Source organism: Amia ocellicauda, chromosome 16, assembly GCF_036373705.1.
Source record: "Amia ocellicauda isolate fAmiCal2 chromosome 16, fAmiCal2.hap1, whole genome shotgun sequence".
NCBI classification, from domain to species: Eukaryota; Metazoa; Chordata; class Actinopteri; order Amiiformes; family Amiidae; genus Amia; species Amia ocellicauda.
The window spans coordinates 3754250-3771976 of NC_089865.1; positions in this window are offsets into that span (position 1 = coordinate 3754250).

Below are 17727 nucleotides of genomic sequence, written 5' to 3' on the forward strand. Positions count from 1 at the left end.
TTAAAATGTCAAGGGCTCGCATCGTGCGTGAGCTTATTCCACATTTAAGAGAGTCTAAAATAACATCTTCATCTTAAACAGATCTGTCTGTATCGTTGCAACGCCGAAGATCCCTGTGATGGGTGATGCGAAACACATGGCAGGTCAGCTGGAAAAGCTGCTGGCTGGAGCACACTCTTTACATTATTACATGTATTTGCACCCGAAAGTGGAATCGAGGCGTGCAAGAACACAATTATTCATACATGCAAGGAAACTTGAAACAGTGAAACAGTGCTTGTACATCAATTCAGGTAAAGGAGTTTAACACAAGATAGTTGCTTGTCTCTGCGTTTATTGATGTATATCATTACCCCCCAACAGGACGTTCAGCATTCCTTGTAAGAATGTATCCTCTTCTCTAGTGGGGCAGATTGAGAAATGGACAACAGATGACTGCCCTGGAAAAAGCCAAAAGTGTTTGTATGCAGTAAGAATATATTTTCAATCTCATTCCATTTGCTTCCTGTTTATTTTTGTATTGTCGTTATTATTTTGTAATGTCCTATACGGAAGAATGCTTGTGCTTCAGATGATTGGATCAACAACAATGCAAGAAACAAACAAACCACAAATCAAGCTATTTAAAATGGTATAATGTGCAGGAAGTAAATAAAAACCTGGATTTTCAACTCGAGCATGGTTGTAATCCCTCACCTTTTGTGTATCATGCTGGGGCTCTGCTCTGTGTACTCGTTTACACAGAACAAGGGTTTCTATTTGTACCTAATCTGGGTTGTTCACCTGTTCAGGCAGATGTCCTCCACTGCCACTACCTCAGCAGATGGGGGGTGGGGGTGGGGGTATAGCCTACAGAGGTGGAACATCTCCAGCTCATGTCATCCCTCCCCCAGCTGCTCAGAAGTATGGATTTGCAATTTATGCAGTCTGTGAGGCTGACCGAAGGCGTGCAGATGCAGCTGTGACTCGATCTGGCAAAGCAGTTTGCATGGTTCATTTGAAACAACAGGCTATATTCTCATTTAGTATGGGATTCCAGCTTTACTGTAGAATTAATTAGCACTATCCCCATTAGCAAAACTTGTTTTTGTTTTTTTAAACCCAATTAAGCCTTTTATTTTTATGAACTAAATCTTTCTATTTTCTTGTTGCTGCTCATTGCGGGCAGAGAAATAACCTATCCACTCAACCTGTAGCAAGGGCTTTGTAGCGGGACGATTATCTGATGATCCCTCCTCTAATTATGAGATCGAGTAATAACTCCTAGCATGGCCATGATCCAGTTGTCTATAAGCATTACTTCACCCTGATGAGTGGAAAGGCTTGGCAAGGCAAGAACAGCCCTCTGAATCTGACCTTAATGCTCAATTATTCAGAAGAGCCTGTTGCTGCACCCAAACCTGTTTTTGTGAAAAGCAGTTTAGAGTAAAGGATTGTTTTGCAAAGCTTCGGGATAGAAAAGAAGGTAATTATCTAGAAGAGTTTCAGCTATTCAGTTTTTGTTTCGATGCCTCTTTCCAATGTGTTCGGTTTGTTTTGTTTTTGCAAAGACTGACCATAATAGAAATTATAGTGTGTACTGTCTCTTTAAAGCTTGTATCAGTTGAAGATGATGATATTGTAGCTACGCACACGACTCCTGTCATGAAATATGTGGATGACATCGAGTTCACATTTAACTCCAGTGAGACTGAAAACTGTGCAGTGTTGGTGAGTGAAGCCTGATTTTAATGGTGGCAATAAAAATACTGTCTTGCCTTTTAATAAAATTGACTAACCTACATATATTTAAATAATAAACAAATTCTATTGCAAATTCAGATGTAAAATAAAGACAACTGTCTATCACAAATAAGAACATAAGAAAGTGTCCAGACGAGAGGAGGCCATTCGACCCATCGCACTCGTTTGGTGTCCATTAATAACTAAGTGATCAAGGATCCTATCCAGTCTGTTTTTGAATGTTCCCAAATTGTCTCTTCAGCCACATCGCTGGGGAGTTTGTTCAGATTGTGACGCCTCTCTGTGTGAAGAAGTGTCTCCTGTTTTCTGTCTTGAATGCCTTGAAGCCCAATTTCCATTTGTGTCCCCGGGTGCGTGAGTCCCTGCTGATCTGGAAAAGCTCCTCTGGTTTGATGTGCTCAATGCCTTTCATGATTTTGAAGACTTGGATCAAGTCCCCACGTAGTCTCCTCTGTTCCAGGGTGAAAAGGTTCAGGTCCTCAGTCTCTCAGTAGGACATTCCCTTCAGACCTGGAATAAGTGTGGTTGCTCTCCTGCCTCTAGAGCAGCGATATCTTTCTTGAAGTGTGGAGCCCAGAACTGTCCACAGTATCCAGATGAGCTCTTACTAGTGTATTGTACAGTCTGAACATTACTGCCCTTGACAATAGTCTCTTCTGTTGTGCGGTGTTCAGGGCCGGTCAGTGTCCAGGACTTGGTACGCCATTTTAGACTCCGGAACAAACTACCTCAACATGTATAACCTCGTCAATGGTAAGTCTTAATATTGTTTGTTTTTATCATGAATCAACTAAATGTATTCCTGTGAAAAGCTGCCCAGTGTAAGAAATAAAGAAAACAAACAAACAAAACAACACAGACGCACAGTATTTCACTCAGAGCATCATTTTGTGTATTATATTAATACCAGGAAATGAAATGAGAAAATGGAAATTAATCTTGGATTGGACACTGAGGTGGCAAATGCTCAAACTTTGTCAAACAAGTGGTAGAGAAAGTTGATATTTTATGGAACTATAAAGGCCAACACATTTACACAATGGATAATTAAAACCTAGGCACTCATGTTTAGTGAAATAAGGGTGAATTTAGTCAATACAGACCCCCAAAAAGAGGAAGGCTAAGCATGACAGGACCTCTACCAGTACAGTTAAAGAGCTTTCAAATACTCTCAAACACTGGTCAATTAAAAGACAGACGGTTTCACAATAGCACAACTTAAGGCATCATTAGCAGCACCGCGCTCTTGCAACGCTGCCGGTTTGCCGACTCGAGTGCTCATTGTGAAATGGTAAAGTCCACTGGCAGGAGAGACAGGAGTGTGATCTGATCCCCACACTTGTGACATCGCTGTTTTGCCTTGGGTTGGGCCAGACCGTCGGGTCACTCAGTCGCACATAATTAAAACAGCCTAATAAAGTGCACGGTCTGTTAACCCAGTACCTTCTGTAAACCTTCTGTTTTATTTCTGTGTTTCTTTTCCTCGGCAGGTAGTGGTCTAATCTCGACTCCTGGATTCCACGAGTTTGCCAGCGACAGGAATTGCACCCAGTACTCCACGGCAAAGGAGCACTTAGACTTATTAATTAATTTATAGTAATAATGCACAACTGATTCATGCACACTACAGATTTGTAAATATAATTTTATTATTATTTAAATGCACCACATTCGTTTTTTGTCAACTGAAGGCTGCTATGTAATAAAAACCTAAGTGCACACTGTCATAGTTATACACTTAATAAACTGCATTTCAGACTTTCCAAGAGAAAGCAAAACACACATATGGGATAAATAATAACTATTCTCAATGAAGTGGAAGTTTACAAAACTCATCTCACTTGCACAGTTGAGCAGTGACTTTATGAAGCCGCTTTTAGAAACAGATTAACAGATTATACATTTATTGAAATATGTGTATAATCTCCCCAAAACCTTTGTGTCCAGAGGTACCTGCTATTTTTAAAGTTACAGGATTATAATTTTTGGTGCCACGTCTTTTACGGCACAGATGCCATTTTAAAAGGAAGCTTCCGCGATCCAACTTCTCACGAGATACGGTTTGCTTTGTTCGAGAATTGGCTGAGCATCCTTACAGTGGGATAAGATATGTTGATCTGAGATACCTGGGCTCCCTTTGTTAGGCATTCAATTACAAATCTGTGTAGCATAGCATCCAATCAAGATTATTTTTGAGTGCTGCAGTAGGCATTGGTGCACAGTATCACTGGAAGACTCCTAATAGGTCTGTTTTTTCTCTGTGCTTTTTTAAAATCCTAATTTAAAACAATAAATGTGTGATTGTACCTAAAAACAACAAATTAATGGTATTATGTGGTTTAAACTCACTTAGTATTCTACCCAGAGCCTAAACTAAAAAACACAGAATAAAGTATAAAAGAAAGTATGGCCCTGGGTTATACCCTGTCAACACTGTTTCATCAGTCTGCCTTTGCTGAATGTGGAAGGTTAAATCCTCAAGGCTAGTGTTGCATCTGTACACTTATTGATGGACAGTTTTCAAGAATAACAAAAAAATGTTATGGTAGGATTTGTCTGAGCCACTAATGCGAATGTATTCTGAATATTGTGTATGTGTAATCAAAGCAATGCTTGTAGTCAATCAATTTAAGGAAGTGATTAGCTGGAAGAAATTGCCACAACCCTATGCACAACTTCCCTTCCCTACAGGCGTGTTCTTGTGCCATTTAACTGCTCACAGGCTAAACCTCAAGACTGTATTCTTCAAGGTCCTGCAGGAAGCTTAATGTAAATAAAAGTATGTGCAAAACTAATGAGTGTAACACTATATGAGTGGCCTTGAGGTGTTATGTGGTGCTATGTGATATGTCCTAGTCTGTCCCTTAATTAAAGCAGCTTCTCAAATGTCCTTTTAGCTCATTGTACATGGATATCAGATCTCAGTAAACACATGTCCACTCCTTCAGATTAAAACAAATAGAGAAATATCCTTGGTATTGCTTTTTGCCCTTCACCAAAAATGTAATATTCATATTCTTCTCTTCATCCCAGCTGACAGCTACATTCGATCACGTTTCATGTCGAACATGTCGGGGACATTTCTTACTGCGTTACATACATAGCAACTGTGTGCTGGAGTGCATTATTATAACTTCTGTTTTTCTGGATGTAAATTGAGGATTCTCATTTTGTATAAATGCAGTTAGTTTGTTTACAAGACTTAAAGTCAGGCCTGTTTAATTTCTATTATTTGGTGTTCATAATGTGTGTATTCTCCTATACTTTCTTTAGACTTCACACACACGTACAGTTGGGTCCATAAATATTCGGACAGTGACACAATTGTCCACATTTTGGTTCTATACACCACCACAATGGATTTGAAATGAAACAACCAAAATGTGCTTTAAGTGTAGACGTTCATCTTTAATTTGTGGGTAGTTACATCCAAATTGGGTAAACGGTGTAGGAATTGCACCCATGTATTCCCCCCAATTTTAGGGGATCAAAAGTATTTGGACAAACTAAAATAATCATGAATGAAATTGAGAGTTTCAATACTTGGTTGCAAATCCGTTGCAGTCAATGACTGCCTGAAGTCTGGAACCCATAGACATCACCAGATGCTGGGTTTCTTCCCTGGTGATGCTCTGCCAGGCCTGTACTGCAGCTGTCTTTAGTTCCTGCTTGTTCTTGGGGCGTTTTGTCTTCAGTTTTGCCTTCAGCAAGTGAAATGCTTCTCAATCGGATGCAGGTCAGGTGATTGACTTGGCCATTGCAGAACAGTCCACTTCTTTGCCTTAAAAAAGTCTTGTGTTGCTTTCGCAGTGTGCTGTGGGTCATTGTCCATCTGCACTGTGAAGCGCTGTCCAATGATTTGTGAAGCATTTGGCTGAATCTGAGCAGATAATATAGCCCTAAACACTTCAGAATTCATCCTGCTGTTTTGTCAGCCGTCACACCATCAATAAATACAAGTTAACCAGTTCCCTTGGCAGCCATACATGGCCATGCCATAACGTGTTTCACAGATGAGGAGGTATGCTTCAGATCATGAGCAGTTCCTTCCCTTCTCCATACTCTTCTCTTCCCATCATTCTGGTACAAGTTGATCTTTGTCTCATCTGTCCATAGGATGTTGTTCCAGAACTGTACAGGGTTCTTTAGATGTTTTTTTGGCAAACTCTAATCTGGTCTTCCTGTTTTTGGGGCTTACCAATGGTTTACGTCTTGTAGTAAACTCTTTGTATTTACTCTGGTGAAGTCTTCTCTTGATTGTTGACTTTGACACAGATATGCCTACCTCCTGGAGGGTGTTCTTGATCTGGCCAAATGTTGTGAAGGGGTTTTTCTTCTGTCATTCACCACAGTTGTCCCGTGGTCTTCCGGGCCTTTTAGTGTTCCTGAGCTCACCAGTGTGCTCTTTCTTTTTAAGAATGTACCAAATAGTTGATTTGGCCACACATAATGTTTCTGCTATCTCTCTGATTGGTTTGTTTTGATTTGATTTCTCAGCCTAATGACGGCTTGCTTCTCTCACAGTGGCAGCTCTTTGGACTTCATATTGAGGGTTAACAGCAGCAGATTCCAAATGCAAATGCCACACTTGAAATCAAATCTAGACCTTTTATCTGCTTACCTGTAATTGAACTAATGAGGGGAAAACCCACACCTGGCCATGGAACAGCTGAGACAGCTGAGCAGCCAATTGTCCAATTACTTTTGAGCCCCTAAAACTGGGGGGACCACATATACAAATGGATGTAATTCCTACTCTGTTCACCCAATTTGGATGTAGCTACCCTCAAATTAAAGATGAAAGTCTACACTTAAATCACATCTTGATTGTTTCCTTTCAAATCCATTGTGGTGGCGTACAGAGCCAAAATGATGACAATTGTGTCACTGTCCAAATATTTATGGACCTAACTGTATACCTTCCCCAGATGGAAGTAGTTTTTGTGTTTTGTGGATTTTGCACTACCTGTACAATGCTTTTGGCAACCCTTTATTTTAATATAGGTATTCCATGTTATGATTAATGTGTATGTATTCTTGTTATTAAACTATAATATTACTACAAATATCGATGGTTGCACTTAATATGCCAGTTACCCAAAGTCTTTTGCCTTTTCTTGCTTTTTCTAACCTTACATTTCCTCTTAAGTATATATCTTTCTGGTCCGTTGTGCCATTCTGTTTGCATGTCCCAAGCATTGACATATGTAAATCAAATTAATTTAAATGTCAAATTCCTCTCTAACTGCCTGCCCTCTGGGGCCAGCTTTGCTTTTCTGTTTATCTTTAAGGTAATTACAGATCTCAGTCGGCCAGGAGAGAATTTATGGCAAGAGGGTCACTAGTGGGATAAATCGTAGCTGTCAATGAAAAGCCTGAGTCAAGAGTTTGGATAGAAAGGTCAGTGTGTTTGTTTTGTTGTTGTTGTGGAACGACAAAATGGGTCATATCTCAGTCACTGAATAATCCTCACCTATACACACATGTGTTCTCCTGCATGTGTGTGCATGTGTCTGTGTCTCAGTTTGGCCTCCAGGTGAACCTGAGATGACATAAGAAATAAATAAAACATCCGGGATGGAGTGCTGCCATTAGTCACCGCTTGGTAGTCACCGCTCACAGGAGGCGAGGTCTGAGTGGCACAGGGGCATGAAGGAGCCGTGTAAACTGGAGATGCCCTCGCGAAACCTCACATGATTCTCCATGATTCCGGTGTTTCTGATCGGCCAGGAACATTCAGTTCTCGGCAACTAATTATTAAATGTAATAGGGCAGTCTATCAGATGCATCATCAAGGACATGGTTTGCTAATATTTGATATTAAATATGCCAAAGACAAATTCGGTAGTTACCTGATTACCTTTTTAACTCAGATTGAGATGGGTGGGTTATTTGGAACAGATTTAAGTGGAAATTGGCTACTGCTCTACAATAAAATTCTACCTGTCTCAAAGTCAAAAACATTTCTGTGGATACTGACATTGCATTCAACAGATCTGTTGAACTCCGATCACTGTCTGACCCATCCGTGAAACGGTATCACGAGATCCTATTTCTGTTTGCAGTCAAAGACACGGATTCATCCACCGTCTGCCTCTGGGATCTTGTCATTGAGGTAGACCTCAGGAGATCCGTGAAGCTCTGTAAATGACTCTTGACATGTATCCCGAATAAAGATAAGTCACAGTAATGAAAAGTAATGAAAGGAGAGGATTCTCCAAGAAGTGAGTCACGTCTTTGGTTTCAAAGCCTAAGAATGTGTGATATGGTAAAGTCTACCTGTTTCAATCTTTCAAGCCCAGCAGTCTCTGTCTTGCTGAAGAGCTCCCTAAAGCTCATGACTGCAGAGTGAAATGATTCAGGATCTTTAATTTTCAATTTGAACTTGCCTGCCTGACTTTCCAAAGGCAGGGGTTGGATTGGGGGGGTTGTAATTAAGAATACAGAAATTCCTCTTCAAATGTGAGGCGAGTGTGGAAGCCTTGTCTCCAAGTATGTGTTAATGCATATTAAAGAAGTGTTTCCTTTCACCTTAAGCTTTGCAAAAGTGTGCAAAAGTTTGAGCGATTTTCATTTGGGCCCAGAAGAAATTGACTCGAGGTGAATTTGAGGTCATGTTCAAGAAACCATTTTTTCCCACAGTATGAAATACTTACTTTTACTTAACCTTATGATACCCTTGTAATCTACCAGAAACATTTGTTTGTAGCTTTCACGTATCATGTTCACACCAGCTGCTTCAAAGGTTTATATAATGATTTGTGGACATCTAGTGAAATGGGTAAATGTGTCTTAATGATAATTTAATTTCACCTAGGGAGGTTTTCTCTGTGTAATTTGTGTAACAGCATTTAAACACATTTCTTTAGAGTAATTTGGCATGAGGAGGTGCCGAATGTACAGTACAATCTCCAAAAAGTATGAGGTCTTATGTTTTACCAACTGGAAGTAATCGAATTGGACTGCTTATATTTGTTTGGTTCGATTTCTGCTGTTGCACTTCCAAGAGAAGTACATCTATTGAACCGGCTACACTCGGCTTGTATGAGCAAGTTGTGTTTGTTTACAGACCGTTTACCAAAGGGATATCCTCCAGGGGTGTATAGCTGCAATAATAGGACGAGATGTTCTGTCCTATTAGAAATTAAAGTTATTGCTCTGAAATCTGTATCCTGACACAGCTGCGCAAAAGTCATGAAACAAAATCCTCCTTCAGCATTTACATATTTTAACTTTGCCAACAATACAATACCAGAGGCCTCAAACAATCTCACAGAATATGCCTGGCTGTGCTCATGGCCAATTAAAAGATCAAATTATGCAAACTGTTTTACACTCTATAAAATAACCTCCGATTGCAGTTTACATAGTCGTTGGCAGTACAACTTAAGAACTATTAGGAGTCATCTCACTATATCTTACGCAAAGGTCACGGGAGATTCTCCTCAGCCAGCTTTTGCAATTAGCTCCTGAATGATTTAAACTCGGTTGTTGGTATACTGGGTTAAACACTGTTATTAAGAATCCACATACAACACAATTCTGCGTTGTGTATCCGAAGGTCTCGTTGAATACCCTTGGCCTAGTCAACGGCAGGCGGTAAAACGCACATCCCTTGACCAAGCGATTCGTACTATTATTTATTTGCATCGCTGGTCCTCCAGTCATTCACAGAAGTGTGTTGATATTGTCAAGTTGATCTTCTTTTGTTTTATGTAGGAAATGCAGCGGTCCTCTGTCTACATTTTAATTCAGGTCAGCAGAACCACTGAACTCCTGCCCTGTGTCTGTGAAGATGAGAGCTCAGGTGGGCCCACAGACATGGCCAGCCCGGTTCCAGATGTATCCAGATTCCAATAAAGCCAAAGTACTGAGCTAAAATAAGATAAGGAATGGAGTCAGCAAAGGAAAAAGGCCTCAAGCCCCCACATCAGGACATGAATGTAAAAATATGCATCCGTTGCACTGACCCAGTTCCAGGTCAAACTAATTTGGGACCGACGCTGTAGCTCCCAGCTCCCCAAGTATTCATGAGACTGTTTTAAAATGATTTCAAGACCCTTACGCTTGGATTAAAACAATATAAATACATTTAATATTTAATAAACCTTCTAATCTCCTTACAATTTATATATTTCAGTTTCAGTTGATACAACGTTTTAGAGTCTAATGGTTTTATTTTAAGAAAGTATGAAAAAAAAAAATAGTATTATTGTTTATTTCTAAGCAGACGCCCTTATCCAGTATTTTAAAGTATTATATTATGATTTTTGTTCCTCAGCCTGGTTTATTTTTCTCTCAATAGCAAACTATGATTTCTTAATTCTCATCTTTTGGAAATGCTGTTCTCTGATTGGCTTATTTCTCAAGTATAAATTAATAGGTCATGAAAAGGGTGTCTCTTGTATGTGATGTCATCTCATGCAATAATGATGATGATGATGATGATGATACAATTGTAGCACATTATGACACTATACTTTTTCATGTAAAGTGAGTTATGTCTGTCCAGGTGTTATAGCTTCTGGCTATGCACGTTTGCAAAGTGAAAACCATTACAGGACAGACAGGAGTGTACACAGACAACTCTACTGATGTTAACGTGCTGTGACTATAAGGTCATTCTTCTGCTAAATTTCATTACCCCAAATTGCGCATGAGGTTTTATTGCATGCCTGTCGTACTTACTGACAGCACTCCAAACCACGGAGAGCACACAGTACAACCCAAAAAACTGGAATGGAATGCCGGCATTTCGTGCACTTTTGTTAGTACATGCCTACGACACTGTCACGTCTTGGACGAGGCTTGTGTCCCAATTCTGATGCGTAGGCTCCTTCGTCTCATGAACAGAGTGTCTTATACCCGAGACACACCAACAGGTGACACGTCCACTGCTGAGGAGTAGACTAGGAAACAGTCATGAACAGGCAAACGGCGTCACGGCTGGACTGCAAAATATCAGGTCAGAGAGACGTTGGTTTTCCCCTTGGTTTCATACAGTTTTATTCCAAAGTTAGCAGGAGGACAAGCCCCAGTCTCACACCCACCTTCCTCCTATGTACAACCAATCAATACGCATACGTTTCAAGTGACAGACTTCCCCTCTCCTGCGCCACGATCCTCGCTATGCTTCACCCACCCGATTCCCACCTGTGCAGCAGCTCCTTGGCTTAATCCACAGGGTGTGTGTGTTCTTTCCTTTTCAAAGAGCTGCCAAGTATAGGTAAGGGTTTATTAATAACTGTTGACATGGAGTAGGGCTCTCCTTCTGTACAGATTGTGTCAAAGAAAGCTGGGGGCCAAACTGTAGATGTTGGGTTTCTGTTCCCCGCTATGTAAACCAGAAGTCAGGAAGGCCTGGGACGACGCACAGCTACACAGATTTAAGTGTTCCCGGCAGGACGGGGATCTCAGTGCGAGCTGGAAAACCTGGCGGACCCCGGTAAACAAGCAGACAGCTGCTCGTGGTGCTCCCCCAGGGCTGACTGCTTGGGCTCTGGGTGGGTGACCCAGGACTTTGCCGTTTCCTCCAGCAGATGTAAAAATGAACAGCCTGTCCCCGTTACATCCCACACTAAGGTGCACAACTGCTGGACAGACACTTTGCTTGGCATGTTTGGGCGCTCTGCTGTGACTCCCATCTGCATTTCCGTGAATGAGGAGCCCTGCTGCATTTTGATTGTCATTGATATTAATAATGGCATTGCACACAACCGCCTGACAGCTGCACATAATCCCCATGATTTCCTGTACCGCAAGCTTCAGCAACAACCCAAATTAATTCATATTAAAGCTTTAAGAAACAACAACATTCTTTTTTAGAAATATTTTGTTACTTGTCTCTCCTTTCTTCTCTGCTGTTCTGTTTCTAACCTTGAACCGCGCCGTGTTTGATGTACATATGCTTATTTATTCCAGTTTTTACAGCATAGAGCTACAATTTATTTTGATTTAATCATATGTATTGGGGGGGGGGGGAGATTAAACACCCTTGGTTTCCAACAAAGCTATAAAGCTTTCAAGCAGAAATTATTTATTACACTGGAGCAATGTTCTACAACGCCTGGTTTTATGTGTCAAAATCTTTTTCATTTGACCTTTTTTATATGCTCGCTCACGTGCCGACATGTATTTATTCATTTTACTGCCTCTGACTGCCATATGCAGGCCTGTCTCCACTGCTTTGCTCTGAATTTGCATTTCTCACAGAACGGCTGTATCCAGAGCTTTGTGTGTGTTAGCTAAACCAACTCCTCGTGTTGTCAGATGGGATATTCAGTTTTTGCAGGCAACACATTGTGACCAGGTTTTAAGAGTCCTGGTTACTTGAGTAGCAAATTGCAACATTACAGAAATTAAAGTATCCCACACTCGTCTAATCAGCTGTCACCCTTTTAAATCAACAGAGTAACAGTATTTCGAGTCAGACAGTAATCCAGTGTAATAAACTACAGTGACGGTCATTATTAATGAAAGGTTATTAAGTCATATTATTTAGAATAAAAGTGATTGCATAACCAATTATTTAACAGTACTGAAGCCAGCCATTTGCCCAAACGCTTTGTGAGCTGGCGGCGTGCGTGTCACCCCGAGCCAGATCATGTTCCTGGCACTGACTGCCTCGATCACTTTAATTGTGTGTCCTTTTTTATAATTCATCCCAAACAGATGCAAACCACTTCTGTGCACAACACACACTGATTTGAAATTGATCAAGTGCAGTTAATAAGCAGGTATGTAGAAAAATGCAGACAAATGCAGAGCATATAATAGCATATTTTGATTACTTCAAAAGTAATAGTTGCAATAGTTACATGACATTTTAAACAGATCAATAGTGCTTATCAATGGAATAAAAGCCTTCTGTACATAATTAAACCAATTATACATTAACATAGGATATTGCTATATTTTCTGCTAAAGGAAAGGATGTTTTATTTGAGTTTGACGCTCCTCACATTGAAGCGGGTTTAAAACAGTTGATCAAAAATCCTAAATGTGTTAAAGCAAGAAGGTTTCTTTGTTTCGGCATTCAAATCCATTGTCAGAAAAGTTTGAAAACGTACGTGGGCCTCATTCCATGTCCCGCCACGTTCCTTTATGGAGACAGTCGTGACCACCGAGCAGTGTGCTTGACAAATAACACTTGAAATATAAATGTCTGATCTAATTGGCATTTTTCCTGAACACACAAAGCTCTTCTACCAGCTCCCACTAGCCAATGAGAAAGTTCACAACCTGCTTGACAGATTCAGCACAACGGGGCCCTGTTAGCCAGGCCTTGAGAGGCTCTGAGTCTCTGGCTCTTCGAGCAACCGATCCATCACTGCTACTGATCTGCTGTGCGGAAGAAAGGAGGGGTATGGGGCTGGACTGAGGCAATATCTCAGGCATCAGCACAGAGGGTGAATTTGTATTTATTTTCTTACTTTTAGCATGCACAAAAGGTTATTGTTTCTGTGAATGAAACAAGCAAAAACTAAAGAAGAAAAAGGACAGCCACTTGTAAGAATCGAGGTGTTTTTATTCTCTCAACATCATTAACAACCAGTTTATCTATTTTAATTTTGGACCCCAACAAAACCTGCATAGGAATAGGAATATAAGTGAGAATAATGATGTCACCAGTGTATCAATAGCTTGCACTGGAATGGTTGTTTACCGTTGACAATATCAGTGTTTTTAAACATGCAACGGCATTGTAATCTTTCTATCCGTGCCTCGGTAAAACCATAAATGTTATTGTTCATAAAGATGTTTGGCTAGGCTACGACATACTAGTTCATGCCAGCAGTTATGTGGAGCAAATGGACACTTTCTACAATTTGTTCCAAACCTAAAGATGCGCTCATCTCTGGAAGGGGTCAGCTCTCGAGCCCCGCCGAGTGCAGACAGGATGAGTGCCGAACCGCGGCCGTGTGCATTTGCTGCCATCTGGACGCTGAGCGCAGCGCCCTTAGCGGGAAATTGACATTTCACATAACTTAATTAATTGACTGTTGTCAGTGGGTTGTGTGACAAGCGTTTGAGAACACTTCACATCAATAAATACAAGTTTCACTACGATACATATTCTTAATCGCAAGGAACCGAGCAGAACCGTAAAGCCCTTGATCACCCATCTTGAAAGTATTTTTCACACGCCAATATTTTTTTAATGCTAAGTAAAAACAACAAAACTATACTTCCAAATATGTGATGCACAAATGGGCCTCGTTCACAGCAATGCTGAGGTGACCTAGTTCCATTACAGTCCCTCACAAACATCAGAACATTTAAAATGAGGTAAACATCCTGGGGGATGAACATTGAGCATCAGAACAGCCTCCTCGTTTCTTTTCTGGTTTTAAAGCTTTCCAGGAAGGTATCTTTGTCTTCCACAGGCGCTCACATCCCTGCCTGTGTGTTTGTTTTTTAAAATTGCATCTGTTCCTTCTGATCGCCTGAAAGGCAGTGAGTGCTGACTTGGGCCCAGCTGAATTTGTTCTGTGGTTATATCTATGACTTGTCGAGATTTATGCTGACGTTGTTTCTTTTTAACTCCGAAAGACAAGATGTCACCTCAGTTTCGGGTAATCAGTTGCTTTTGTGTAGCGTAAGGTTATGACACATCCCCCCCTCCTGCTTAGCAGCACTCCCAGTAAACAGAGCTGCTTGGTGAACACAGAGAGACGAGTTGCCTGTAGCCAGATAAACTCGTGTATAATCCCATGTAAGCCGGTAGCAAAATTGCATTTCTTCCAGATGTTAATTGATTAACTGTAAGAATCAGATGTCTTGTCAACCAAAAGGCTAAGCTTGCCACTCTGCTTTCTACCAAGGCATAGAGATGCTGGTGTTTAGTTTTTTTTCAACTAAGAAAGTCAATTGTTTTTATATTGTCCTTCAGGCAGTACTTATGACAGTTCTGTCATAAACTCACAGTCCAAATCACTGGGTCACCTAGAGACCTGCCGGGTATCCTACTAAGAAGTAATCAGATCAAATGTATGGATGAAATAACAACAAATGGGGTAAAACAAATCAATTTGTATCTATTGATAAACACACCAAAAGTTGATGTTTGCACAACCGAAACCAGTGGGCACATATTCTTCTGGCTGGACGACCTTGCTGGCAAACTTGAACCTTCATCTGATAAGAGCATGCAGTGAAATGTCTCTGGGGTGAATCCAGGGGAGAAGGCATCTTAGCAGGCTGTGTTTTAATTGAGTTTTGAACTGAACTTGGGAGAAGCACCAATCACGCCCTCCCAAGCATAAGTATGCACTTTCCCAGCATCCATTGCTTTGCATCCCTCCTCCACCCCAAGACCCTTTGCAGCAGCTCCTTGGGTCACTCCACCTAGTGTGGGGAGGTCCGATGGCCTCGTCCTCATGGCCAGGTCATCACTGGTTTAGTGAAGTGAGTGTAGGCATAAATAAACACTATTTACCTTTTACATACAGTATGTCTACTGAGATTGTCTGAACCCTTGAAATCAGGTAAATCCCTGTGTCCTACATTATATATGAAGGAAGCCAAATAATACAACCCTTCCTATGTGCCAGAAGCCGGGCTGAGAAAGGGTCCTGCCCTCTTCACCCGCTCTGCCTCGGCAAGGTCTGCAGCTGCCCCTTGGATCTCACGCTGAGATCTCTTGTGCTGCCTCGTGAACCTTCATTTGAATATCTCCCCGGTAGGATCTTCACAAAATCTTCTAATGTGATCTGAGTTAAAAGCTCAAAGATATAATATTCAAAAGCGATTCATCATGTCATGATGCCTTTTCTCTTGCTCTCTCCTTGGGCACAAGTTAGTGCGCCCAACAGCAGATATGTTTAAATTTGACCAGAGTCCTGTTAATATATTGACTTCATGGGGTCTCTTTATCGCTCTCAGTGAGTCTGTGCCAGTTTATTTCATGTACCTGCCCTTATGCTGCAATAAACCTGAACTTCTTTTCCTCTGGCAGCTGAATTGTCTTGACACAGGTCACCTTGTACACCACAGTTATAATAATGTTGTACAATTCTGGTCCTTTCGGAGGTCTGGGATGCACAACCAAAAAGGCCAATTACACTTAATCTTAATCTCTAACACGACAGTAGGATCTTGGAAGCAATATACACATACACATATGTATATATATACATATACACAGATTATCTAACCTGCAACGCAAATAAGCAATATCCTTTTCTTAAAAAAATATAAATGTTGCCTCTTGAACATTACAGCAGAATAAGAACATTAGAAAGTGCTTCTCCTCAAAGCCTGATTGTGCCGAGTAATCCTCTCATAAGTGAATTTTGATTTGTTTCTGTTCTACTTCCTTGAGTAAGTCATCAGAGTAGAACTGGAAAGGTGTCTATCCCCTATTATAATGCATTTTCCTTTGCTTTCTGTTAATTATATTCCGTACTTTCAGATGTTCCCCGGAGTTTTATAAATCCAGAATGGTTATGTATCACAGAGATGCATTTGGTAATTAAAATAGTGTGTAAGTTAGCTGGTTTGTGTTGCATTATAAGAAGTACATTTTGTGATGGCTTACATGTGATCTTTTACAGATTCTGTCAGATTGAATACAAAACTGTTTTATGCATATTTTGCTAAACTTTTATGAATATTTTGCTAAATTATATCCCTTTAAATGTGACTACCGTTGAGAATTCATACAAATTGTAAAACAAAACATATTGGGTGGACAACCACAAAATCAAGTGTAAATAGGTATTTAATTTCTACTCACTACATAAACATTCAATGTACCACAAATGGGAAGTAAAACATCTTTATTTTTGCTGACCAAGCTTCCTTGTGGATTAAGTTACCTGAAAGCAAAAAAAGTGATCTCTAATTCTAAATAAATAGTGAGATTATGCTTTTTCTATCCATACAGAGAGAATCTGCTATAGTAAAGCAGTTTCCAGAGTAGATTTAGACAAAAGGCATACAGAGATGATCCTTTGAAACAACTGAAGCAGAAGCCTAAACCCACAGAGAAATTCCAGACACTAAATAACCCGCCTTTTCTCCGAGGGAGGACAGGAAGGTATAACAAGTACTTTTGTCAAGCCTGAAATATGCAATTGACTCAGAGCCCAAATTTTATAATTATTTTCTGTTTTTCTACCGGTTTATTCTTTTTCTTTATTGGCAGATCGAGGACCAAAAATTAACCTAGAAGTACCCCACAAAATGTAAGTACACAAAATGAAATGTAGGAAAAGACTCAAATTCCCAATTTAAGTTCTAAACATAGTGAGACAATGTGAATATCTGGTATTTATACCCTCCTTTGGGGTTTCACTTATTACAGAGGGCCTGTCAAAACTCATTTAAATCAAAGTCAGGTTTGGAAATGCTTTGCAGAAATAAAAAAAAAACACAGACTTGTTGAAAAGTCACATTGTAATGATTACATAAGACTATTACATGATGAAAACTGATTTGTTATTCCCAAGAATACAATGTTAAGTAGAGTTTTAGCATCCCTGTGAGATTGGACTCAAATACACTCACCTAAAGGATTATTAGGAACACCATACTAATACTGTGTTTGACCCCCTTTCGCCTTCAGAACTGCCTTAATTCTACGTGGCATTGATTCAACAAGGTGCTGAAAGCATTCTTTAGAAATGTTGGCCCATATTGATAGGATAGCATCTTGCAGTTGATGGAGATTTGTGGGATGCACATCCAGGGCACGAAGCTCCCGTTCCACCACATCCCAAAGATGCTCTATTGGGTTGAGATCTGGTGACTGTGGGGGCCAGTTTAGTACAGTGAACTCATTGTCATGTTCAAGAAACCAATTTGAAATGATTCGACCTTTGTGACATGGTGCATTATCCTGCTGGAAGTAGCCATCAGAGGATGGGTACATGGTGGTCATAAAGGGATGGACATGGTCAGAAACAATGCTCAGGTAGGCCGTGGCATTTAAACGATGCCCAATTGGCACTAAGGGGCCTAAAGTGTGCCAAGAAAACATCC